Below are 12,002 nucleotides of genomic sequence, written 5' to 3'. Positions count from 1 at the left end.
CTACACGGAGGTATTTTATCTCTCGGCGCTCTTGGGTACGAACGATTTGAATGTGTTTTTTTTTCTGTTTTAGTTGGTGCTACACCTGGTCAGTATGAGGTGAACCGCAGCGGGCAGAAGTGGAATCATTTAGACAACTTGGAATTCTTTAAGACGCGCAAAAACATCCTGTTTATGACGCTTTCATTTTTTTCGCTGCCTTGCTGGATACGTACACAGCGGCCGAAAATAGAACGTGTGACCTCGTGTTCAGCGAACCAGACATAGCAACATTAGCTTTCACCCTTTACCATGAGGATCGGAGAGGGAGGAAGTAGTTACCTACAGAATTGGAGGCCACCTTCTCACCTCTCCGCCCCAAAATAGCAGTAAGGCGTTGAAAATTTGTGGCTATACAATTTTTTACTCAGGGCGAAGTAACATGCTTTTCTGGAATGTGGTAGTACAATAGTAAAACTTCGGCCCTGCCGCACCTCCTTGGTATGATGCCGGCAATTATCTGCTCCCAAACACACACAAGCATCGAGAAAACATGTCTAGGTCGTGCAAAGTTTCACATTATAATTTCCAGCACCAAAAAAAGAAGACCGCTACGAGCTGTTCAGGCACAGTGCTAAAATCTTATTCCCCCTCCCTCTTTATAACAGCCTTAACTGAAGCATGCCCAGCCGAGCTCGCCAAATTTGACATTGAGACCCGAAACAGAAGTTCACAGTAATAATGTCAATCAAAATATGCATAGCTCCACATCATCATCATCATCATCACCAGCAGCCTATCTACGCCCACTGCAGAGCAAAGGCCTCTCCCATTGAGCTCCAATTAACCCGGTCCTGTGCTAACTGCGAACAATACATCCCCGCAAACTTCTTGACCTCATCTGCCCACCTAACTTTCTGCCGCTCCCTGCCACGCTCGCCTCCTCTAGCGATCCACTCTGTTACCCTTAATGACCGACGGTTACCTTGCCTTCGCATTACATGCCCTGCCCACGTCCATTTCTTCTTCTTAATTTCTACTAATATGTCTTTAACACCAGTTTGCTCCCTGACCCACTCCGCTCTCTTCTTGTCCCTTAATGTTACACCTATCATTTTCCGCTCCATTGCCCACTGAGTCGTTCTCAATTTAAGTTGAACCCTCTTAGTGAGCCTTCAAGTTTCATCCCCGTAGGTGAGCACCGGTAAGATACAGCTGTAATACACTTTCTTCTTCAGGGACAAAGGTAGGCTGCTATTCATTATTTGATAATGTCTGCCGTATGCATTCTTGGTATTGTAAGCAGAAAAAGTGTCAGCGCGAGAAAAAAATGACGCGTTCCAAACTGCACAGTGAGGCGCCTGCACGTGCGGAATCAAAAAGCAGAAACAGAAAACTGAGGCTAGAGCTCTTTCTTGCAGGGGTTCCGCAAGCACAGCGAAAGCAGGAAATTAGCATGCGTTCTCAATTTCAGTTGAACCCTCGTAGTGAGCCTCCAAATTTCTGTCCCGTAGGTGAGTACCGGTAAGATGCAGCTGTCATACACTTTACTCTACAGGGACAAATGTCTAGGCTGCCATTCATTATCTGAGAATACCTGCCGCATGCACTGTACCCCATTCTTATCCTTCTAATTATTTCTGCCTCATGGTTTGGATCCGGGGTCACAACGTGGCCTAAGTAGATATATTCACTTACCATTTTCACTGCCTCTCCACCTATCTCAAACCGCTGTGCTGTCCCGAGGTTATTGATCAATACTTTGGTTTTCTGCATATTAATTTTCAGTCTCATTGTTCTACTCTGTTTGTCCAGTGCGGAAAGCATACTTTTCAATTTGTCCCCGGAGTTACTTAGCAAGAAAACGTCATTAGCAAATCTGAGGTTATTGAGGCATCCTCCATTAATCCTTACTTTCACCTGTTCCCAATCCAACGTTCGTAATACTTCTTGTAAACATGCTGTGAATAACATTGGAGAGATTGTGTGTTCTTGTCTGACGGCTTTCCTTATAGGTATTTTACCACTCTCATTATAGACGGTGATGGTAGCTGTGGACCCATTGTAGATATCCCCTAGTATTCTTACATAATGCTCATCTGCCCCATGGTTCCTTAATGCCTGAATGACTGCCGAGGTTTCGACCGAGTCAAATGCTTTCTCATAATCTATGAAGGCTATATATAGGGGTTCAGTATACTCAGCGCACTTCTCTATCACCTGATTGTTCGTGTGAACATGGTCCATTTCTGAATAGACTTTACGGAACCCTGCTTGTTCTTTAGGTTGACTGAAATCTAAGGTTGCAGAAATTCTGTTAGCGATTACTTTGGTAAGTACCTTGTAGACGATTGACAGTAAGCTGGTCGGCCTGTAATTTTTCAAGTCCTTCATGTCACCTTTCTTATGGATTAGGATGATGTTCGCGTTCTTCCAAGATTCCGGTACACTTGCAGTCATTAGGCACTGCGTATACAGGTTTGCCAGTTTTTCAAGTACAATTTTGCCGCCATCCTTCAAGAGGTCTGCTGTTATCTGATCCTCACCAGGTGCTTTGCCCTCTTTCATTTCTTTCAAAACCTTCCTTACTTCTTCGGTCCTTACTGGTCGGATGTCTATCTCCTCTGAACTACTTTCTCGTTCGGCATTATCCTGGATGTCCCGGCTACTGTACAGATCCCTATAGAACTCCTCGGCTACTGTGCCTATTTTATCCCTATTGGTGATGACATCCACATCATCCACTAGGAGCTCCACATCACGACCAGTTATATTCGTTGTAAGTGCTCCAGCTATAAATATAACTGGTTGTTCCGACAGGTCAGCGAAAAGACGGGTGGCCATCAAGCTCACTGCATACTCTGTTCACAAAATTCGTGGTTGCTCTACACTTCATGATTATCTATATTGCTACAATATCCGGTTCATATTTCGGGTTCTCTGTTGTAATTACGAATAAAAGGGGCAGCAGTTTCGCGGCATATATATCTGAAACCCTACGTATTGATTTTTTTCTTCGAACTCAGTAATTACTCCTGCTCCAGGGTATGTGATCCAAGTGCAGCCCGTAATCAAGGAAACACAATTTTGAGCTAGCCCAAGAGTCTAGTCGTTGTCGGCTCTAAAAAGACTCAAGAAAAGACAGTTAGCTCCCAAAGTAACCTAAGTCCGAAGCAACCCGCGACCTTGCGGCACGACGATCCTCTAGCTTCTGCTTATGATCGAACGGAAAGGGCGTCAACCTGGATGGACGGGAGGTAACGTACCTTGGCTTGTGTGCTCATCTCCAACCAAAGGCAGTCTTGGCCATTGTTTTATATTTTGATTCAACATCCACCTGGGGAATTCAAGGCCGCTTTCCCGTTCGCGCTTTTACGACCTGCAACAAGATGATGACAAACGGGGCTAGTTGGAACTGCATCATCTTGAATGTCCCCCCCATTCTGCCAACTTCGGGTCCTTTTTGTTGTCCTAAAGACAATTTCTTGCCCTTCAAAACAATGCAACAAAATACACAGAGCATCAGCGAACGCGCGAAGGCACAAGTACATCAAGAAGGTATAGAGGCTACCAAGATCTGAGAGACATCAATAGTAATAACAGTTTCGCCTCGTTAAACAACCGAACTTGTCGAACCGTGTGGCGTTTTCCTTGGCATTTGTGATCCTGCAGAACATAAGTTCTGTATTTTCTGTAAAAGCTTTTGTTGTTTTTTATTTGTTCGCAAAGACTTCCCTTAGCGCATGAAAGAACATTACAGGGGTGTTTTTGTGCATCCTGCATTTTATATAGGAGCTGAAGATATTGTGTTACGTGATGATCGTTGCGCGTCACCTGGAAAGGCAAGGTGCTCATCAGCTCTAGATCAAAATAGTGCTATCAGCATCAGTGAAAGAATATTGAAATAAATACCTTCATAAGTAAATGTCTCCGTACCATTTTCTCTTACTACAGATGGTGCTGCAGATGTTGAAGCCTAAGTTGGAAAACAAATCAAAAACGTTTTTTTGGAGAACTGGAACCATTCAAATACTATTGCGTTACTGCTGCAATCCTAAACATTATTATTAACTGCAAGCCTGTTCCATCCATCCTTTCTAGTCAAGAAAGAAGCGCGAGTCCACAGAATAATATATAAATGATATCCAACCGCATTACACTTACCCTGCCCACGCCACATCCTCAACCTCGGTATGAACAATCTGAACGATGTCCCCGGAGTTTGATAAACAACAGCAGCCACAAACAAGCTTTTTTTTTCGGCGAAAATGTTTTCGGCCGAAAGGTGGCACCGCCTGAATTTCCGAGTTCGGTGAAACGATAATGCCAGCTGAATAAACATTATTAAAATGTTCTCTACAACGCTTCAAAAGTCATCTGCAGGCTCGCAAGCATTTCCATGAGGCAATGCACCAGCGTTACCAGCTGTGCGCCAACAAGCACACCATTCCCATTACAGCCACATTTAGTATGCAGGTGCATAAAAAATGTCTCACCTCACGATTGCATTGAGGTTTAACACTCGCTATCGATGGTTACCTGTGTTTCTGAATGAAAATCAATCAGCCCTCCAAACGTGCGATGAATTTCCAATCTGTGCATGGCAACGCCGATAAGTTTCGAAGTATGTTGCAGAATGAGCGGATAGCTTCGGGCGTTCAGTTTCCTGACACTATTGCAACAGCGCGTTTCACTGCTAATTGAGTTGGCGTGCTAGCAACTGTGCCGAGGGAATCTTCCCGTCAGGCACACCAAGACCCCCAATCAACGGATGGGCTCGATCAAGACTCTCTCCGCTCCTGTCTCCCATCACTTCTTTAAATGCAGTGAGGAGTGCTGAGGTACTGACGTCAAAACCAAATTTTGAATCGGTGGGCCGACCGCAAGCTTCAGATGGTAGCTGTCATTTTCATCCGACAATCGTTTGAGTGGATATGTGACTGGTTTGAATACAAGTCGTGCCTATGTACTGAGGAGTTACGAATGTGCGGTGTGCTAGCTTTATGAAACCACCATGACGGACACGCGATGTACCAGTAAAGCGTCGTTCTGGGAAACTCTCGAATACGATTGATTGTGAGGTTTAACGCGTCGACTCCACAACCTGGGCTCTGAGAAGATACACCTTGGCTACACTAAGCGTGTCGTAGTGGAGGGCTTCGAATTAATTTTGACCGCCTGGGAATCTTTAACGTGCACTGAAATCTCCACACACGGGCGTTTTCGCTTTTACTCAAGCACGTAAGCAGACTTAAGTGCATCTCGAAAGGCGTGTTCCGCGTGCCGCAGTCGTAAAATAAAGAAAACGCGTAAGTGTAAATGATGGATAAATCACCTTTTTTGTCATCGCGCGTCCCTGGGATCGATTGCCCTTGCTGCGACGGTTTTATTTTAATTATTTGAGTTGAAAGAGCCTAGAGTTTCAGCGCCATCCACAACTCACCAGGCTGGGTTTCTGCCTATTAGGGCCCATGACGTTTTCACATTAATAAAAAAGTGGGTGTGCGTTGGTTGTACCTTATGAAATCAGTTCTTCAAAATGACACCAGCGTATAGTTTTTATGCCGCTTTATGGAGGGCAGCTCAGTGAACAGTAGTGTATACGCTTAAAAATGAGCAAAGCTCGAGAAAATATGTGCAACAAGAGAATATTTTGAGTGTCTCACCTTGTAACAACGAAAAGCAAATCACAATTATTTTCTCTTGGAAAATTAGTTTGAAAGGCCTGATTCTGGAGCATTCGCCTTTACCTCATTGCTTCGTATTTCGAGAGCACTGATGGCTTTTCATGTTCTTGTACTGTGTAAGCTACGAAAATGCCAAAAACTGCTCCCATTTCACGAGTGGGGAAAACAATCAAGAGATCTCCCACAAGTGCAGCTGCCGGGTACATAGCAAGTGACGCCTTTAAAGTTGAACGGCTTTGAACATTGTTTTTTGTTCTTTGTTTGTGTCTTTATTTCAATGAAGCAAATCCCAAACCTCTCTGCTTTCTTTTGGTTTTGTCAGATTTTTGGGGGGTATTCCTTGCGCTATCCTTCAATATTAGTATTCAATTTCGCTTGTTTTTCGATATATTGTCCAAGTACTCCTCTCTTTTTTGCGACCCTTTGATGATCCTTGAGGGGTCGCCCTGCCAAGCAAAAATATTACGCGGGCCATTTCTTACACAAAGGCGGGTTTCTTTTATAAAGCAGTGTTTTTGTAGTTTTTCCGGCACATGTAGCATCATCGCAAACGTCGCTTAGGTTGTTGAAAAGATTCACCTCAAGGAACAAATACAGTTAGCTGCCTTGGAAGCATAACGTTTGTATTGAAATCAACCCTATTAAGAAAATATAGTGACCTAACAATACAGAACTTAGCAGTAGTGAAATAATAGGGCATTCCGCAAACAAAGCAAACGAATCTTAAAGGTGTACGCGGCTGGAATGTGGCAAGCGGTACACAATATTTATTTATTTATTTATTTATTTATTTATTTATTTATTTATTTATTTATTTATTTATTTATTTATTTATTTATTTATTTATTTATACAGAAGGCCAATCGGGTCATAGCAGGACGAGCGTATATAGATTGTGAGTAAATAAATAAACGGAGCAATTATCTCGAGGATGATCAGAAAGACAAAAAAGGACAACGATGACTCAATAGCGGAGCAGAACGCACAAAAAAGCACAAAAAATAAACGTCATAAACAAATACTTAAAAAAACAAGAGAAAATGGAGCACTAGTACAACTGCGAGGTTATATTGCTACCAAAACAGGTGTGCCAGTTATGTTTAAAAATCTTTGGCCTTCAAAACAATCCACCGCAACTCCTTCCACCTTTTCGCTGTCGTAGGGAAAAATTTGTAAAAATTAGTTTCGCTTTACGTTTTAGTGAAGGTTAAGCAGCGTGTCTTGTTTTGCTTGTTGTAGCAGGTTGAGCATAATTTGGTTCAGCTAAGGCAATTTTAATTTCTACAAAAATTGGGAAATAACAGATGTCGGTTTATTTTCGAGCGCGTCTCCAATGTCGTAATAACATTCTACCAAAGGTATGTTATTTGTAGGCTGACATCAAAATAACGGAAAATTGATTGACTAAAATACGTTTATTTAACATGCGCTCGGTCCGAGGCCGCGGTATAAAAATTGTGAAAAGGAAAAGTGGCTCTTGGAGGTGGTTGTAGTTCATGAATTAGGGAGTAGATGTGTTATCTGCTAAAATTTATCAGGTGTTAATTGATTCGGGCATATCGGTGGGATTAATCTAGTCCTGGAAACAGTGTAGCCGCAGCAGACCGAGTTTCTGAGATGTCATTCCCGTAAGCACTGTATAACGAGGGCATTCCCAGAGCAGGTGTTCGGCGGATGCTGGAATGCCACATCTGCCGCAATTAAAATACTTTAGAAAACCTTTCCAGCGAAATGATTATCTCACATAGCCGACCATGGAACATTTTTCACTGCTAACGAGTGCCTTGATAACAGGGTGTATTGTTAGAATAAGTTAGAACACCACGATTATAAAATAAAAAAAAGAAACGGTGCCCGTTTCAGGCGGAGTTCAGTGGCGTTGCTCAACAGGCATTCCAGTACGATTCACACCCGTGTACCCTACAAATTAAAGCAGTAAACGCGAACAGCTACGATTTTTACAATATTTTAGGTAGCGTACAGTCTTAAACAACAGAACCTTCGGAAACAGAACGAATGCATATGCAACTAGTCTCGCCATTAAGCGTTCACGTGTGTTCCAGAGGTTGCTTCGGATCGGGACACATTCGCTAGTAAGCAGCCGTCGGCGCTCCGCAAAAACATGCGTGAAGATAGTCGTACTTGTGTGTTCTCATAGTACACGTGATTTGTTTGCAGGACCATCTTCATGTGCTTGTTGCTGCCTTTCCTTGAAACCTGAGTACAGAGGTGCGTCGAACAAAATAAATTTACTTTTGCAAGAACCAAATAGCCGGGAGAGGCTAATTATCATTTCGACGTTCTTCAAGGACGACGATTTTGAAAAAGGAGAGAACATGGAGACACAGCGCGGACTAACAAAGTAAGTAATATTGTGTGGGCAAGTAGTAGTAGTAAAGCGTTTTATTGAAGCGCAGACAAAATGTCTAAGAACAGAAAGGGAATATTTGGGAGACGGTTGCTGATATAACAGTTGCAGAATTTCCCTTCATCACTCATTGTGTTGTACTGATAAAAACTGAGTTCTTGTTTTCATCAATATTCCTGGAACGAGTCCATGCCACTGGTTCGTCAAGAGTAGGACCACTGAGGTCCCTGCTCAGACCTCGCGTTTATCCCGGTCTTAAGTGAACAGATGACTATATGGGGAATAAATTGAGTTTCATGTTGTGGTGGGTCCTGGCGCAGTTGTTGTGCCTTGAATGTTCGGTGTTTGTCGAAAGCCGCACATGAACATACCAAATGAGTAATGTTCTCTTGGGTACTTGCGTGACGGTATGGACATTTTGTAGGAAAATGAGGAGGGTATTATATACAATGTATGTGGCATGTGTAGGTCACGTTAGTGAGAAATTTGTTTATGAACACACTGAGACGGGGCAGCGGTGGTAGACCACTCGAAAAACATGCCAGAGTTTTGTTCTTAAAAATACCTCATTGGTCCTTCTTAGAAATATGTAGTCGCATCGCTGCTAGGGATGTAGGCGACCATGTCTACTCTTCATCAGGCACCACTGGAAGTTACAAATGTTCGCCCTCCTGTATGACAAAGTAGCCCGCCTAGTAGCCCGAGGAAGAAGGTCCAAGGCCGGGTACCCAGCCAGTGCAAACTTGGGTTTTGTTCTGCCGTAGAATTTGTACTCGTTGAAGTATCTCATGTGCAAGTAGATTTGTGATCTTGTGGGATCTTCGTACGAGCAGTTGAGGATAGGGTAAAATGGCGACAAAACTAAGTCAGTATCGTAGCCAAGAAACGTTATGGCATGGTCGGCAGCGTGAAACTTTGCTTATATATCCGCCACTCTAATGGGAATACCAGAAAGATATCAGGTGGCCACCTTATGCTAATCTGCTTTGGTCACTATATGCATGACCGCAAAGAGATGTTGCTCTTTCGCCAAAATTAATACAGAGGGCATACTGAGCCGATGAATTTTAATAGCTCTAACCTTGTGACGGGTTCTTCTCATATATGGAACTTGCTTGGTTACAACTAGCACCCAACGGTTTCTGCAGGAATTATATTCCCATTTCGCGGACGAAACGACGCTATAGCAGCTATTGTGGGGCTATCTCAGCCAGTTATTGATGCATCTTCCCGATTGCCCAGGATACGTTTTGTTTTTTTCGCAACACAATAGTGAAGGGCAAACCACGACCACTTCGCAGTCTATGAGTCGGTTGCAGTGCTATGTACTGCAGCCAAGCAGCCTGTGGAAGCTTGAAGCTGGCATTTTCGAGCTTAGTTTATTAACGGGTTCATCTGCCGTTAAAGACCATCTACGCCTGCGCGTTTGCTGTATTTTTTTTAGGTTTTGTGCACACTGTGCATAAAAATACAGACACGCAATTTTTCCTCCTCTGCTCGATTTCCGCCAGTGTTGCTTGAGGGTTATTATTGCGCACTATTCTGAGCAGACTGCGGCTGCTGAAGACGAAAGCTGCGATGTATAGCAAGCGGCAAGGAGACGAGTAGAACGCTGATGGGAGCTGACTTCAGATATATGTACGCAGGACTTTAACACGGTCTTAATACATTATAACTAATTATCCCCCCTTTAAGCCATTTTTGATCCCCTGGTCTATTATTGAAAAGCGGTACGTGTTTTGTGGCTCCTACGCTCTCCAAGTGTGTGGATTCGGAAAATTAAGCCTTAAGTCAAGAACCTGTGTTAAGCGGCGCACTTCACTATAAGGTACGTTATTCGATTGTTGCAAGGCATTCACAAGGTACAAGGAAACACTTAAAATCTCAAAGTGGAAGTGCTCATCAACATGTCTAAATATTGACAAGGTTGATTCCTTACAAGCACGTACCAAAAATTATGTCGTGAACGCAAAGAGATGCCTAAACCAGGGGCACAGCAACAACCTGCTCCCTTATTTAGGATACAAATGTCATAATTTCAAGCTACAAAAGTACCCTTCATGTAAAAGCTAGTAAGGTTCCGCAGGTGACATGCTTTTACTTATGCGGTGAGAAGTCTGTAGACTCGTGTTTGTTTATGCGGTCTTCAATGCATGTTATAACGACACTATGGTGCAACGAATAATATACATCTATAACATCTGCGTAAATAGCTTTGTAGCCATAGTAAGTTCCCTGATTAACCGTATTGCGTCGTCAAAGCGGTCTACAAAGAAAAGCTTGTCAGTCTCCTGTCGAAGGAAAGTTGCAAGTGGCCTCTGCCAGTACCCAGTACCCATAATCAGATACAACGGCTTAAGAAAAGGGTAATGTAACTCGCGGCACTTGCAGTGAAAAATTGCTCATGCTGAGACTCCCCTTACGCTTTACTGAGCATGAAAATCCGTCTTTATTGAAACTATCGCGAACTGAAAACGTTTCGTTCTTCACTGCAGGGAAAAACACATTGCCATCTGTGCGCTTCTAGACCGATATTCACTCTGAGGGTGGATCCTGAAAAAAAAAACTTCTGTCATCCGCATGAACGAGCGACAAGTAATTGTCTCATATAAAGTACACTGCGATCCTTCTAGGAAGTCGTTTCTTGGATGGTTCACACCTGCTGAAAACTCCCACCTCTTAGACACTGAATAATTAGCTTATGGAGTGATTCTTTAAAGTCAGAACTTCTTGGGCTTTGGTTGTGAGCATAGGCCTGCACCCTAAAATTCAAGTTTTGTTTGATATAAAGGCAGCAAGTAGGCTACGAAGCGGGTTAGATCAAGGAATTCTGCACCCACTCCACACCCCATGATCGTCGTTTGCACTGGTACTTTTGCATTTTCTACTATAACTATCTAGACGGCCCCACTTGGGGCTAGAATCCAAAACCCAACGTTCGGCAACAGGAAGTGTTAGGTACACAAGGCCACCCTAGATTTTTTGTTTCGTGCTTGCTCTAGGAAACTCTTGTTGCGCTTCGTTGTAGCAACGTATTGTAGCAACGTATTTTTCCACCGTTTGTCACGCAGTCTACTCGGTCTGCTGCGCTTATCTCTGGAGACGTTCTTAGATTGTTATTTATCGCCTTCAGCTCAACGGGGACCTAAAAAGGTGAAGAAAAGTTGCTGTTAGCTGAGGCGCCATTTTTTTGTTCTCAGCTTGTTAACAGATACTATCGTTTAGTTAAACAGGCGTGCAACGCTGAATAATTGGTTTGTTTTTCTATTCTTTTACGGTCAATTACCATCGCAATCACGGACTCGACAACTTCCTCCAGTATAATTATCTCCCTCGGGAAGCTTCATGAATGCAGTAAAAAGTGATTCAGAGCCACTAACCTTGATAAATGAGGTTCGAGGCATGTGAGTTATACAAGAAGCGAAAAAGAACCGGTAAGATAACACAAAATCAAAGCAAAAGTAAGCGAGAGAGAATCAATCGAGCAAGCTCAGACACGGCGCTTCGAGAGCCGTTTTCCTGTATCGATAACGTTACGGCCCACGTCCACGGAAAACAAAACAACAGTCGGGCAAACCTACTTAGCGACTAAGAAACCATGCGTGACCCGTACGGAAGACTGTTTATTGTTTTGGATGCGTATAGAACAGACAGATGGGGCCCGCTTAGGCATGTGCGGTGCCGAACTATTCCCTCGGCCCTTTCAAGTCAGCCCGCGAACGGTATTCGGGTGCCGCCCACTTAGGGTGGTCTAACCACGCCAGTTCTGGGATCGCTACAGCCACAGTCAGTCAGTCGGTCAGTCAGTCAGTCAGTCAATCAGTCAGTCAGTCAGTCAGTCAGTCAGTCAGTCAGTCAGTAAATCAATCAATCAATCAATCAATCAATCAATCAATTAATCAATCAATCAATCAATCACTCACTCAATCAATCAATCAATTCTTTATTCGTGTGGTAACAATAGCATA

The 12,002-nt window shown here is 43.4% G+C and overlaps 1 long non-coding RNA gene across 1 annotated transcript in view; it reads left to right on the top strand.

Annotated features, from left to right (window-relative positions):
• LOC144173477 (uncharacterized) overlaps positions 1–8,023 on the top strand; it is a 74,407-nt gene extending 66,384 nt beyond the window's left edge. Inside the window, exon 3 of the long non-coding RNA XR_013323289.1 lies at positions 7,845–8,023. This is a non-coding gene — a long non-coding RNA (uncharacterized LOC144173477). The remainder of the gene's footprint in view (positions 1–7,844) is intronic.
• Positions 8,024–12,002: the final 3,979 nt, after the last annotated feature.

The sequence above is a fragment of the Haemaphysalis longicornis genome, unplaced genomic scaffold, assembly GCF_048455015.1.
Source record: "Haemaphysalis longicornis isolate Haplotype H1 unplaced genomic scaffold, Haemaphysalis longicornis Haplotype H1 scaffold_3, whole genome shotgun sequence".
NCBI classification, from domain to species: Eukaryota; Metazoa; Arthropoda; class Arachnida; order Ixodida; family Ixodidae; genus Haemaphysalis; species Haemaphysalis longicornis.
This window is presented reverse-complemented; position numbering and strand designations above follow the sequence as displayed.